Raw genomic sequence first — 16,291 nt, 5'->3', positions numbered from 1 at the left:
TGGACTTCTAGATTATTGATTGATGCTTGATGATTTCTTAATGAGGCTTGCTGGTCAGTCATCATTTTGTGCTGTTCTTTCATCATGTTCATGTGTTCCTTTAGCACTGCATCAGTATCATCATGTCTTTTCTCTGAAGCTTCCATGAAACGAACTAACATGGTTTCCAGATCAGCTTTCTTCTCAGCTGGTGGTTGCTCCTTTTGGTAGAAGCCCCGACTAGTCTGTCTGTATTTTTCCTCCTTCTGCTTCTTGTACTCATCGTATGGAAGCCACTCCTTCTTTGGTTTTCTCCAATCTTCATCATACTTGTCCCCACTCGAGTAACAAACTTCAGCCTTCTTGTTCCCATATTCATCCAAATGGCAATCTCTAGTTAAGTGTGGACCATTGCATTTTTCACAACCAACTCTAATCGCATGAATTGATTGGTCCATTTGGGTCAATCTTCAGTACATAGTATTCAACATTGCCATCGTAGCAGCCATCTCTTCAGAATGTGCACTCCCACTGCCTTTTGCTCCATCTTGTCTTGGGTTGTGGTACTCACGAGAGTGTTTTGCGAATTCTTCAACTAACTCCTTGACCTCCCTTGGATTTTTCTTTGTCAGTGGCCCTTGAGAATCAAGGAGTTGCCTTGTCATAATATTGACCCCATCATAGAAAATAGACATCTCTTGTTGAACATTAAGATCATGGTGAGGACAATTCCTTAACAATCCTTTGTAACGCTCCCATGCTTCGTATAGTGACTCCCCCGGTTGTTGCTCAAAGTTGGCTATTGCCTTCTTGAGTTTAGTAATCTTGGATGGTGGGCAAAATTGATCTAGAAACTGCTCATGCATTTGAGCCCAAGTAGTGATTGTACCAGGCGGGAGTGCTTTCAACCAGTCTTTTGCAGCTCCCTTGAAAGTAACTGGTAGCATCCTTAGCAAGACAGTATCTCCATTAACATTTGGGACATTGAAATAATTCGCAATGTCATTGACCTCATCTAGATGCTTAAAAGCATCCTCATGATCCTTTCCATAAAATGGAACATCCTTTAGTGCATTAAGGATGTGTCCCTTCAACTCGAATGTGGCAGTGGCAGGAATTGCTGGTTGTACTAATCTTGGACCAACATCTTCTCTAATACGCTTCTTGTAAGCTCCCATTGACATTTCTTCAATGTTCGCCATTTCGTTGCTTGGCTCGTCTTCGGGTTCGCTCGTATATAGTCCAAACTCGTTCTCGGACTCGTATTCAAATTCGTTTGGGATAGGTATTTGATCCAAGCTTTCAATCTTGCTCTTGTCCTTTGAAGATGAACTCGACTTCTTAGAGAACACTGACTTGGACTCTTGTAAAGGTGTCTTCTTTGGTGTTCGATCGTTTTTCACGTTCTTATCCTTCTTTTTGTGAAGGGCTGCCTATGGATCATCAAGTGGTGGCACCAAAGGTGTTTTGGAACCTCTGGTCATATACTCCTGCAAAATAAGCAAAAATAAAAACGTAAAACTGAACAAAAACTAATAGAAAAGAAACGAAGAAAAACAAAAATCTACTGAATTCACGTCGTGGGCTTAAGGCTCACGTCGTGAATCTGGTACTGAACAAAAACCTAAACTGAAAAGGTAACTTTTTGCAGGTTTTACCCCACAAAAAGGATCGAGCAAATAAATAAACAATCAAATAAGTCGTTCCCCGGCAATGGCGCCAAAAACTTAATGCTTGCAATTAGCTACACCTAATTTTAAATTTATAACCTAACTACCTTAACTAACTAATTGCACCTAGGAAGTGTACCTAGTCAAAATTATAGAATAATTGGGTAAGTCGGGTGTCGATCACAGGGAACGGTTTTGAGTAATTAATTTATCTACTACTAGATTAACCTAATTATTAACAAGGAAGGGGTTTTATCTAATTTTGCAAGTTTAGAAGAACTTAATTCTTTAACACAAACTCAACCAATAAACAAACACTTCTGTTAGTTCGAATCCACTTTCACTCAATGGGTTATAAATTAGCTTTGACAATTACTGTTGGTACCAATTAAGATAGTATTAGCAATTTAGTTCTAAATCAAATAACATTAATTAATTCATGTAAGTCTATGTATGGTCACACAATAGTTAACACAGAATCAATTATTGAATAAGATTGGAGCCATGTAAGATTGATTTGATAAACACAATTATGGTCATAATATGAGTTCTCTAGCACAACCTAATTCAATGATCCAATTACTTATCTAAGATTGGTTTGATCTTAGCTCTAACAAACTAGTGTTCACTGAATTATTAGGTATTCAAATTCATGCATATTTGTATTCACTAACTACACAGAACAAGAAATTTAAGCAATCAAAAATTGAATCAAACATGCTAGGTAAAATCAACCAAACACAAGCATAATACCAACAAGCAAAGTCAAATCTAATGTATTAAAACCATGAGTTCCAGCTTCATCTAGCTAACAGAAGCAGCTAGATTTAGCTGGACATACTAGCTAACAAACACAAATATCTCATATCCAAAGACATAATTAAAGTGTACCGAATTCTTAAGCTAATATGAACTTCTTCTCTCCTTAGATGCTAATAACCAATTCCAGAACTTTTCTTCTTCTCAAATTCGTCTCCAGGAACCCTCCAAGGCAGCAAAAGTTCCTCAAGTCGTAATGGACAAGAGTTTATATACTTTTTGAGTTTTCCAATCTCACTTCGTGAGCAGATAAGCCTGACGACGTGAATGCGAGATTAACGTATTCGACAAAGACTCTTCTTCATCCGATGCATATCTTCTAGAACACTCTACTCACGTCGTGAGCCTTCAATTACTCACGTCGTGAGTACGTGATTTGCTGAGTTTTATTTCTTCTTTCCCTCAAGCCTCAAAAGTTCCATGTTTTATCAATTTTAGTCCCCCTCTTCGAAAATGCTTTTATTTGGTTGCACAATATAATTTAAGCCTATAAGTACCATTATTCTATGCAAATAACCAAATTATTAATAAAAATGTAAATAAATATTGCCTAAAAATATGCATAAATATAGCAATATCAAAATACCTCACACTTGTGCTTTGCTTGCCCTCAAGCAAATCTAATTATTTTTTTTAAATTAAACCTTTATCACAAACATCACATAGAACGATCCAACTCAAACACAGCCATTATACCAAGACCTCAATGCGTGCATTTGTGTCTAAAATTTTTCCTAAGTAACCTCCCTCAACTCTAAATACTCACAATCCTCATAAACACTCACCCACTTCTTTTGAACAATGCTCATTTTATGCATCCCTCTGAATCCATCCGCAGAAAACTTCCTATCCTCAAGGTATTTTTGTAAAGCTACCTAAGCATACATAATCTAGAGAATTACAACTTCTAGATACCACACTTTGGAGCTCTTGAATTCTTCATTTTCTTTGATATTAACTCTTTGATTTCTTCGAATTCACCACCTTTTGTGTAATTATTGGTATCTTCAACTTCTAATTTCTTCAGAATTTTTGATCTTTGATCTTCAAAATTTGATACTTCTATAGCTCCAAAAATTCCTCAATTTTTCACTTTTTGGTAATTTCTCTCTCTCATGCTTAAGCAGGGGCGCTTAACTTCAACCTTTATTGGTTAAGGATATTAGTCTTCCTGGATACATTTCAAGTACAGGCTGCTAAACATATTGCATCCTTCAAACTAAGTGAGGTTGTGTTTTTGTCCCATGATTTCACTAGAATAAAGGAGGCCCCAAATGCAGTATAACGTGTATTGGCTCAACTAAACATTTGAGCTCTCATCGGATCAACCCACACAACGCTAGCAACTTAAGTTTAAGTTATCATTATTACTAGAATTTTTTATTTAGATTATTATTTCAAACCTATGAAAATTACTACTAAATTTTTAAAAGTTTTAACTTTTCCAGATTTCTAGCAATTAACTATTTTACTTTTTCGACCCCCTACCCCACACTGATTACATACAATGCCCTCATTGTATGCATAAAATAAATGAAAAGCAATAAAAGGGAGAAAAAGGAACAGACTCCCCTGGGATAGCAGTGGCGAGATCGAACTCCAGTCGTGCGGATAAAATGTGCATCTTGAATATGGACTTCTTCTGAATCGGAGCTTGGATCTTGATCATTGCGAGATATATAAAGCACCAATAACGAATCGAAACTTCAATCTTCAATAAAGGTGGTGCAAATCTCCAAAATAACTTGTGGAAAATCTCCAAAATAACTTGCGAGATATATGTGCAGTTCATGAAGTCCTTATACGAACACTCCCTTGGGTGTTCGTGAGTAACTTCGGGGTTGGTTAAGTGGGTACCGCTACCAGATCCGAAGGTGCCACTTTCGCCGAAGTGAGCTACAGTAGTTGTCACTGCGGCTGATATTGTTGCTTGGAGAGCAGCAAGATCGAACTGCGGAGGAGGTAGTGGCGGTTGAGTTGGAGTTATCGGAGTAGTACGTCTGTTTGGTCTGCGAGGAGGCATCTTTGATAAAAGAATACATAGATGAGATGGAATAAGTCTATAGCAGTGGTTTATAAGCCAAAAGCCGAAAGACAAGGTTATCCTAGTTCTGAGTGTATCTGGTTCTGGGAACAATTCATAAAGGAAGTCTATACAAAATAAACTTTATGAATAAGAAGTGACTATCCTCGAATGAATATATGTGACTTGAATAACTGTTACCAGTTGCACGAAAGAAAATAATCCTAACACATAGTGTGAGCAGTGTCTCCACTAGCTCATTAAGTTAAACAAGATTATTATATATTAGTGTGACGCATAAGACGTTTTGGTTACTTTGGCTGATCATTTTTTGAAAACTTCTCATGAACCTGCTCTTGTTCCTCCTTGACTCTTCTGTTGACTGCTATGAGGAAGTGGTTACATCTATCTGGGTTTGTCGTGCGAGAATGGAAGTGTCTAAAGAATCTATGAGATTTAAGTGAAACATTACGGGGTGACCCTTACAGGGTCCTCCTATAATTGCACAATGTATACAAGTTGTATATAACTTAATATTAAATAGACCTTCGAATAAGTGATCCTACTCCAAAACCACAACCAAACAAGGAACAGGTAGTGAAGTGTAGATCACAAATTCTAAATCTATAAAATCTCAATTATATAAAACATTGGAAGTATACACTCCAAAATTATAGATCTATCCGTAAGGGTGTTTTAAGTTATCACATAAGTTATTTATATAGTGCCTAAAATACTCCTATAGTATTTTAATGTAATGTACTTGATATGTTTTAAACTTGTTGTCATGTTATAGTATCATAAAATACTCCCATAGTATCTTATCTTTATGTTTTGATCCAGAATTCCCTTGACTAGTGTTAGGTAAGTTTTAAGACTGTTGCAACACCACATCACTCCCAAACACATGTCGGTCACATCTCGAATGAATATAGTTGATCAGGCTATATTGATCCTAGTTATGATTACATAACTGTCCAGGTTTGACCGCAGTGTTCAACCTTTAAATACTTCTGTTCTGTTCTTCTTGTGATACTTGTTCTAGTATGTATATATGTATAAGCACGTATGTATACTTTTATAAGGTATCGTTCTGTATTTAAAATATATTATTATCCAGAGCTCTTCGGCCCCATTATATTTATAGTTGTATATCTTTTATCGGTTGATATACTTAGTTCACTATAAACAATGCTCTGATACCAATCTGTCACACCCCAAAACCGGAACGGCGGAAACGTTCGGGGGTGGAGGACGTCATGTTTAGTATCACAAGACATGCATCATAGTAATCAAAGTAATAAACAGCCATTTCATTAGAAAGAAAGTGTTTACAAAGTATGTGTTCACATAATCATAGGCTATAAGTAAATAACAAAATAAGAAATGAAGCTATACTGCTCCATCTTCTGAATCCCAATGCACGTACCTGTCTACTGGTTACCTGAGAATACAAGTTATTTTGAAAGCGTAGATCAGCATTTAAGCTGGTGAGTTCATAAGATTTTAGTGATGTAAGTAAGTTGAAAGTTGTTTTAGAAAAGTTCGCCTGTTCCTCCAGGAAATCCTATATTTCCTGCTTTGATGAAAGATAAGTAAAAATGACTCTACAATCCTTTCTATGAGTACTAAATAGATACGAGTTATATAAAACCCAGAGTAAACAAACAATCGATTGTGTGTATCTTCCCTAAGCCGACAACCAAAAAAGGAACAGGAAATGAGGCGGAAGGCACACATCCCATTGTTTGTTAGATCATCGTTGTATATAACCCTGGCGTATTCACTTGGTACTCACGGAGTTAACTGTAATAGTTCCTTTATATTTGTTGAAAACATTCTTTAAGAAAACCCTTATTTCTTTTAGTAAAATAGTAACTACAATAGTTCCTTCTATAATCACTTAGTTTATACAAGCTATATATAATCTAATATCGAACGGATAGTTAATTGTGTGAATCTGCCCTAAGCCCACAACCAAACAAGGAACAGGAAGTAAGGCGGAAAGCACACATCCAACTACCTATCGGGTATTAATTATATAGAACCCTAGTGTATAAACTAAGGCATTATAGAATTAACCACCTAAGGTCCTTTGAGTTATATAGGTTTAATAAAATGGATTAAACCCTTGTTTCCTTTAGTAAAATAGTAACCACAATAGTTCATTCTGTAATCACTTAGTTTATACAAGCTATATATAATCTAATATCGAACGGATAGTTAATTGTGTGAATCTGCCCTAAGCCCACAACCAAACAAGGAACAGGAAGTAAGGCGGAAAGCAAACATCCAACTACCTATCGAGTATTATTTATATATAACCCTGAAGTATAAACTAAAGTATTATAGAATTAACCACTTAAGGTCCTTTAAGTTATACTGGTAAGTTTCTAGCTTTGTCTACCAAATGTTCTACTTGAAAAGTATGATTTGTACTAGAAAACGGTGCATTTGAATTAGAGTCCTATGACCTGACCCATACCTGGTACCCCTTATGATTACTTGGTGTATATGGAATATATATATAGCTAATATCGAATAGATAGTAGGCTGGGTGAATCAGCTCTAAGCCCACAACCAAACAAGGAACAGGAAATGAAGCGGAAAGCACACATCCTACTACCTGTCAGATCCACTTAATATATATCCCTGATGTATAAACTAAGGAATCATAAAGTTAGCATTATAGGCCCCTTTCTACTGAATGTACTAGACTCGACTGTTCTGATTGTCGATTTTATTGAAGTACGTTTTCGGTTGTCTTTCAAACTGAAGTACTGATTACCTTAATTTAGTTGTGTTTATTAAGGTCATAATGTGATGAGTAGTACCCATACTATACGCTCTCCCTGCAAGAGATTCTGGTTACCAAACGCGACTTCCGCAAACATATTGCTAAGCCGTGTAAATTCACATTAAAGTTATATGATCATGTATACCCAATTTACTATCACCTTTTGTTTAGAATAATGAGTTAGTGATTATTGGTATAAATTAGATCTTGGTTGTAGTATCTTAGTATGTTCTTTCTGTTATAGTATCTCAGTATGTTCTTTCTGTTATAGTATCTTAGTATGTTTCTTCTATTATCGTCTATTGTATCTACCTTCCTGTTTCTCTTTATAGTATGCTCTAGTATCTAGTATGAACTGAACCCCTAAACTATACCTATTATAGTTTACTAGTATCTTTACTTTGAACGGTTATTGAAAAGACTCATTTATCTACTAAGTTATGAATGTACTTTAAAAATGGAGTTTTATAAACTATAAAGTAACATAACTTAAAAAGAGTTTTTGATCACTTATAAAAACATAAGCAATCCTTTGAAATATGTTTATAACAAACATTTACACAATTAAAATTGTGTTCAACTTGTATTCCCCCCCTTAAAAGCATTTAAAACAATTTAAAAGATTGATTATATGGGTATGAACTCACCTTATGTGGGTGATTCAATTGCAGATTCGTGTAAGGATGAGAAGTTCCACGAATGAAGTCCTGAGAAATAAACGAAGCCTAAATGACATATAATGGCATACGCTGGCATGAATATAGTGTTTAGAAGCAACTACATGCAAGGAAACAACTTTAGGGACTAGGAAACACTTGGACCAAGTGTTAGAATCACATGTGATTCATCTAATGGGAGTGTACGGCCACAAAACGGTGTGTATGGCCATGGAGTGTACGGCTGTACACTCATGGTAAAAAGCGTACAAAAGTTTGCTTGAATGATAGGGAAGTTTGTGGGACTATTGCTCATCAAGTGTTGAAGCTATATTTGCACTTTAGAGGGCTTTTAGGAGTGTTTTAAGGGGTGTACGGCCACTCATGGGTGTACGGCTGTACACTCGTTTTGGTCTTGAGTTCTGAACCCTTAAACACACTCTAAACAATGCTAACTTATAGCAGGAATGGTTCTGACACACAGTTGAATTGAATGGCTGAATTTACAAGGAAAATTTTTTCGGGTTGTCACATCATCCCCCCGTTAGATGGAATTTCATCCCGAAATTAGCTTTCTTAGCAGTACTACTGGGGTTGTGCTCCTCTGATTGGCAGAATACCCACTCGTAGACCTGCCAACTTTGCCCTAATGTTCATGATAGGATTCATACTCGATCCATCTATCATTACCTCGCATATACAAGTCGTATATAATTAATATTAGTTAGACGGTCGGATGTGCGACTCTGCCCCAGGTCCACAACCAAACAAGGAACATGAGATAGGGCGGAAGCACACATACTAAATCAGTGTAATCATAACCATATACCACCCTCGCGTATACACTGAATAGTGATAGGTAGGATGTATTTGTCCTTAGCCTCTGTGCTTGAACTCGGTCTGCTGAACGAGTGGTATTTCGGGAAGGTCTGTTGAACATACGGCGGCAAGGTTTCGGAGGGCAAAGTACCCTTTGCATGAGTACTTCGGGGTTTAGAATACGAGGTAGACGATTCCGAGGTCTGGGCCCGACTGGCGATACAAATGACGAAGGTTTCGCGAATTTGATAGTCAAGGCGATAGAAACATATGAACTTAGTATGGTGAGGACCACGCCAACTCATGACGAATGATAGCAACAGACTCTTTACTGAACAAAAGTTTGGCCGATTTGAAAGAAACGTCTGTTATACGAATATGGACCCCTAGAGTGCTCGACAATGTACTTTGTGTAAACGTTCTAGTGCTTTCTGTTTTCCCCTTGATGTTAACACTCCTACGTATCGTACCGTGATGAGCGAGTGCATACAATGAAAGTGTTTTGATAACTAGTGTCGATACTTTATACCATGATCCTTCTTGGTACCACTATGATCGCCTGTCATATACAAGTTATGAATAATTAAGATGAATAAGACAGTCGACAAAGTAACTCTGCCCCAAATCCACAACTAAACAAGGAACAGGAATTAGGACGGACTCACTCACTCTAGGTCTGCAAAATCTTAGCTATACACAACCCTGATGTACATACTAAGCCATCATAGCTGCTCTGAACGGATCTTTTAGTTCTCTTGAATATTGTGACTTGTTCCGATAAGTGAGTTATTATAATTACTTTTAAGTGTTTTCCCCATGTTTTAATCTTATATAAATATAAATTAATTTTTAACGTAATTATTTTTTCGAAGAGTACCGCTGCTCGCTGGCGACTCCGGGGTAGATTCTCCAGCGGTGATCATCATAATTCGTCCATCCGCTCCTGAGTTCTTTGTTATCGGGCAGTCCCTCTGGTAGTGTCCAATATCACCATAGCCATAGCAGGCTTGGTTTTCTTCAACACCGGGGACTTGGGAGATCGGTTGAGCCGGTGACCTGCAGAAACGGACTGTGTGTCCCTTTCTGTGGCAGTTCAGACACTGCATTTCGCGGCATACTCCGGTGTGGTGATAGTTGCACTTTCCACACTTCGGGAGAGTTCCCGTATATCGACTGGAAGATGCTGGAGTAGCAGGTGTTGTGGCGGCATACATAGTACTCGTCTGTTGCTCCTGAGGGGTTTCCTGTGTTATTCGCTTCTTCTTCCTCTTGTTCCCCGACTCCCGTTTATAGTCCTCTCCCCTTGATGGCTCGGGAACGGGGACTACCACGCCATGGCGGACGCCATGATCAATGAGTCGCTGAGCCAGGCGTTTGGCACTATCGAATGTGGTTGGGTTAGAAGACAGTACATCTCCTTGAATTGGGGTAGATAGACCCTAAATGTATCTTTCTATCTTCTTTCTCTCTGGGGTAACCATCCTGGGGCATAGTGCTGCTAGGTCGCTGAACCTGTCAGTGTAGGCTACTATGTCTGAGGCGACCATAGTTTGCTCCCACAGCTCTTGTTCCAACTTTTGAACTTCGCCCCTCGGGCAGTATTCTTCCAACATCATCTCCTTTAGGTTCTCCCAACCTATGGAGTTAGCCACTGATAGGTTCAGTGACTTAACATGGCTATTCCACCATGTCAGGGCTCTGTCGGAGAAGGTGCAGGCAGCAAACTTCACTTTGCTCCCTTCTGGGCACGAACAGATTTCGAAGGCCGAATCTGTTTTCTCGAACCATCGCATCAGAGCGATGACTCCACCATTTCCATTAAAGGATTTGGGTTTGCATTTCATGAAGTCCTTATACGAACACTCCCTTGGGTGTTCGTGTGTAACTCCAGGGTTGGTTAAGTGGGTACCGCTACCATATCTGAAGGTACCACTTTCGCCGAAGTGAGCTAGAGCAGTTGTCACTGCGGCTGATATTGCTGCTTGGAGAGCAGCAGGATCGAACTGCGGAGGAGGTAGTGGTGGTTGAGTTGGAGTTATCGGAGTAGTACGTCTGTTTGATCTGCGAGGAGGCATCTTTTCTAAAAGATTACAAATATGAGATGGAATAAGTGTATAGCAGTGGATTATAAGCCAAAAGCCGAAAGACAAGGTTATCTTAGTTCTGAGTGTATCTGGTTCTGGGAACAATTCATAAAGGAAGTCTATACAAAATAAAATTTATTAATAAGAAGTGGCTATCCTCAAATGAATATATGTGTCTTGAATAACTGTTACCAGTTGCACGAAAGAAAATAATCCTAACACATAGTGTGAGCAGTATCTCCACTAGATCATTAAGTTAAACAAGATTATTATTTATTAGTGTGATGCATAAGACGTTTTGGTTACTTCGGCTGATCCTTTTTTGAAAACTTCTCATGAACCTGCTCTTGTTCCTCCTTAACTCTTCTGTTGACTGATATTAGGAAGTGGTTACATCTATATGGGTTTGTCGTGCAAGAATGGAAGTGTCTAAAGAATCTGTCAGATTTAAGTGAAACATCACGGGGTGATCCTGTTGGATTAGTGTCTAAGCCTGTAACTACATTTGGTAAGTACTTGACCCGGTTGTGCATGGTCCTTTTGGGTTGCCTTCACCATAGCAACTTGACAGGTTGATTTATATAGAGAGAAAAGTATTATTATATTAATATGTTATAAGAATAATATATTAAAGGAATAATAATATTATTTAATTAATATTAGTCATAAATTAATTAGGAATTAATTTGGTGACTAAAAGAGGTTAATTGAATAAAGGGGCTTAAACTGTCAAATGTGTGATAGTTGTGTTTTTGGGCTATGAATCCTTATGGATATTAGGGTGGCCGAATTTTAGGGTTAGGATATCTTAAATTCGTTGAAGCCTCATATCTAGAAGGATCCTTGGATTGCTTAGGGCCTAAGTTATTCAATTAGGGTTAAGGATGTAACCTTAGTAGCTCATAGTATAAATAGACCCTATGGGTGAGGGAAATCGGCCACTCTTGTTAGATTGAAACGCTAGAGCCGATTTTTCTCATCTCTCCTCTCTTTCCAAATCATCCTCTTGCTAGTTGGTGTTTGTAAGCCATTAGAGGAGTGACAATTGTGACTCTAAGCTCCAAGAACAAGAAGATTCAAGCAAGCAACTTAAGGTATTCTTCTAGATCTGATTTCATATGTTATGATTCAATTGTTTGCACTAGATCTAGAATTATAAGCCTTGGAAACATTGCATGTTCAATTAGAGAAACCTAGATCCAAGCATTAGGGTTTGCATGTGCACATAGGAAAGTTCTTATGGCTCAAACCCAATCAGTGGTATCAGAGCTTAGATTGATTTGTATTGAATTGATGCTTTAATTGATTGTTTGTACATGAAAAAATCGTTTTTTTGTGCCCCTGACTGATGAACTTGGCGAGTCCCATTGTGGACTCGGCGAGTTCATAATGGAACTCGGCGAGTTCAAGCGTCAGTTAGAGTTGATTTCGGGATTTCTTGTTGTTTTGCTTAAGGATACTTGCCTTAATTGTTTTGGGTCATTAAAATCCGAATTTTATCATATATTTGAGTATATCTTTGACCAAACAAAAGATAATTATCATTTGATTGAATAATAATTTCCTTATGATAATAATTGATTATTTGAATTAAATTGGTAAATTGTCTTGCAAGTAATATTGACTAGGTCAAATTTAGATAATCATTAAATTAATTAGTTGATTTATATTATTTGCTATTTGATCCTTTATGTTTTGAAAAGTTCAAAATTTGTCCTCAAGTTTTGAAATTTAAGTTTTGTGATTAAAAGTTTGATTTGAACTAATTAAATTTCAAAACCTTAGAATTTTACAAGTTTTAAAATTCAACCCTATACTTATAATATTATAAGAATAATATATATATATATATATATATATATATATATATATATATATATATATATATATATATATATATATATATATAACATAAATGCTAGTTTTACCGTTAGTAGGACTCATTCACAAAGCCGGTCTATAAGGGGGGTATAAGGTTATGGCCTATAAAATGGCCGTTTAATGGGTGTCCATTCTCACCCACCGCTTCCTTGATTGGTGGAGGGTCGTTAGCCGAACGGGTAGGATCGGGCAAACCTTTCCTCATTAAAAGTATAATGAATCTATATTAAATACTAAATGTTTTTACAAAATTCCCAATCTTAGTTACTTTAGGCAAAAGTGAATTGATGCAATTCCATGAAATTACACTTTGTACCCTTGCTAAGACGTTAATGGAGCGCGTGTGGTTAACCAACACATTAATTGGATTCTAAGCAATGGTGGCAAAGGGTGACTCATTGTTTGTTATAGTTCAATGGAGCGTGTGTGGTTAACCAACACATTGAATAGGTAACTGTAACAATGAGGGCACCATGTATATTTGCATGGTTATTCACACCCACTTTGTGATCCTCGGCATCCCAGTCAAAAATGAGAGGGGCATATCGAGATTTAAACATGTCATTGAAAAGTTCAATGTATCTCAAAAGATCTAGGAGTTCTCAATACATTTAAAACCTAATTTCTTTTTCGTTTTTCATGGTGGAGAATTAGTGAATCGACATTCACTTGCCTTCAAATTATTTACTTATTATATTAGGGCATCCCTCTTCTAATTTGTGAATAATGTTGTTGGTTCCTAGCCCTAAATTTTCATTTGGGTGATTAATTTGGGAAATTCATTTCTAATCAACTTTGTTCTTTTTCCATTTCAGATGTCAAACGCAAACAACAACACTTCTGGGTCAAACTCCTCTGGTTCATTCTCACTCATGAATTGTGTGGGAAAGTGATCTTCGATGGGACCAATTTCAGTAATTGGATCCGCAACATTCGCATGGTCACTCGCTACGAGGACAAAGAGTATGTCCTCGACGAGAAGCTTAAGGAGATTGACATCGAAACTACTACTGCCGATGAGATCGCGGCCTACGAGGTCCACGAGCGTGATGCCACGAAAGTCCTTTGCATCATGCTCGCGACTATGACTGCTGAACTTCAAAAGTCCTATGAGGACAAGTACCCCTACGAGATGCATTAGGATCTGCTGGAACGCTACCACCAGAGCACCAGGCAAGAAAGGTATGAGATCATCACTTCGATGATCACTACCAAAATGGGAAATGGAGAGTCTCTTACTGCCCATCTGCAAAAGATGCAGAGATATGCTGATCGCCTGCTGAAGTTGAATGTGAACTTCGATGAAGAGCTAGCGATTGACATCATCCTTCACTCATTGCCTTCCTGCTATAGCCAGTTGCGCATGACCTACCACATGAATAAGGAAGAAGTCTCCTTGAGCAAGCTTCAGGGCTTGTTGAGGACTGCTGAGAGCAACCTTAAGGATAAATTTGTTGCATCACCTCCCACTCCAGCTGCCGCCCCTGTCTTGGCAATAGGGCAAGGGAAGGGTAAGAAGAGGAAGGCCTCCTCAAGGGGCCACCACAAGGGAAAGTCTCAAGATGGCACCTCTTCTAGTAGAACCAAAGTTGGTTCTGCTAAACCCAACTCAAACCCTAAGGAGGCAGAGTGCCACTACTGCCACAAGATAGGGCATTGGAAGAGAAGCTACCCAGAATATCTGCAGGCCATCAAGGATGGAAAGATCAAGCCATCTTTCGCAGGTATTTACATGATTAAATCTAATACTTTATCACATGCTACTTCTTGGGTTCTTGATACAGGATGTGGTTTTCACATATGTTCTGATTTGCAGGGACTAAAAAGAAATAGGGATGTGGAGCGTGGAAGGATGAATCTGATCATGGGAAACAGAAGATCGTCGCCTGTGACCAAGATTGGAGTTTATTCCTTAGTGCTTAGTAATGGTTTAGATTTAAATTTGAATAATTGTTGCTATTCGCCAGATATGGCTAGAAACATCATTTCATTTCATGGTTTATATAAACAAGGCTTTAGATATTCATTTGATAATGAAAAGGGTTCTATTTATGCTTATTTTAATAATGTTTTATATTTTAAAGCATTGCCTTGTAATAGAGTATATGAAACTGTGATGGTTGTAGACAACTTAGGAAATGATGTGTTGTGTATGGATTATTCCAATAGTATGGATAGAGCATGCTTGTGGCATAGTCGTCTTGGACATGTCAACAAGAAATGCATAGCCCAACTCCAAAAGGATGGAGTGTTGGAGTCATTCGACCTTAGGGACGATGACGTGTGCGAGTCTTGTTTACTTGGAAAGATGACCAAGTCACCTTTCACTGGCACTTGTGCGAGGGGTGAGGGTTTATTGGATCTCATACATACAGATGCATGTGGACCCTTTAGATCCACCATAAGGGACGCGAATTGCTTCTATACGACTTTCATAGATGATTATAGCAGATATGGGTATATCTACTTGATCAAGCACAAGTCAGAAACCTTTGAAAAGTTCAAAGAGTTTAAACAAGAAGTGGAGAATCAATTGGGCAGGAAAATCAAGATGCTTCGATCTGATCGAGGTGGAGAGTACCTAAGTCTTGAATTCCACGACTACCTCAAGGAATGTGGAATAGTTTCACAATTGACGCCACCTAGGACACCACAATTGAATGGTGTAGCTAAGAGGCGTAATCGAACCTTGCTAGACATGGTTCGTTCCATGATGAGTCGTGCTTCACTACCTATATCTTTCTGGGGGTATGCCTTAGAGACTGCCGCCCATATCCTTAACTTAGTACCTACGGAGAAGGTTGCCAAAACACCTCACGAGATGTGGACAGGGAAAGCTCCCTCGTTAGCACATATCAAGGTTTGGGGTTGCGAGGTTTTCGTAAGACGAGATACTCATGACAAGCTCGAAGCTCGTAGTGAGCGATGTATTTTCATCGGCTACCCACAGAAAACCTTTGGATATCTCTTCTACAGACCGAGTGACAATGTAGTCTTCGTTACGAGGAGAGGGGTTTTCCTAGAGCGAGAACTCATAAGCCAAGGGGACAGTGGGAGGCAGATCGATCTTGAAGAGCTTCAAGAGTCGAGCGATGAAGGAACCTCTAACACTGGCGCTCAACCTGAGGAGGAAACTCCGGTTGAACCGATTGACGAGTCCTTACCTCTTAGACGTTTCGAAAGAGTTAGTGTTCCACCCCAGTTTTATGGTTTTCATATTACTATGGAAGGGGATACGTTCATTAGTGATAGTACACTAGTGAATATGGACGAGCCTAACAACTATAAGCAATCCATGGCAGGCCCAAAGTCTGCAAAGTGGAAAGAGGCTATGGATAGCGAGATCCAATCCATGTATGACAACCAAGTTTGGAATTTGGTTGACAATGTACCAGGTCGTAAGACGGTCGGGTGCAAGTGGATCTTCAAGAAGAAGACTGACGTGGATGGAAACGTGCACACTTATAAGGCGCGATTGGTTGCGAAGGGTTTCACTCAAACTCCTGGAGTTGACTACGATGAAACCTTCTCACCAGTTGCGAAGATAAAGTCTATCAGGGTGA

The 16,291-nt window shown here is 38.4% G+C and overlaps 1 non-coding gene across 1 annotated transcript; it reads left to right on the top strand.

Annotated features, from left to right (window-relative positions):
• Positions 1 to 690: 690 nt before the first annotated feature.
• Positions 691 to 797, top strand: LOC145122969 (small nucleolar RNA R71). Its single transcript, XR_013714851.1, has one exon. It is a non-coding gene; the product is annotated as a small nucleolar RNA R71 (small nucleolar RNA).
• The last annotated feature ends 15,494 nt before the right edge of the window (positions 798 to 16,291 follow it).

Source organism: Lactuca virosa, chromosome 6 (assembly GCF_052849685.1).
Source record: "Lactuca virosa cultivar CGN04683 chromosome 6, Lactuca_virosa_CGN04683_v6, whole genome shotgun sequence".
NCBI lineage: Eukaryota > Viridiplantae > Streptophyta > Magnoliopsida > Asterales > Asteraceae > Lactuca > Lactuca virosa.
Note: the sequence above shows the minus strand (reverse complement) of the source record. Positions and strands in the feature narration are given on the sequence as shown.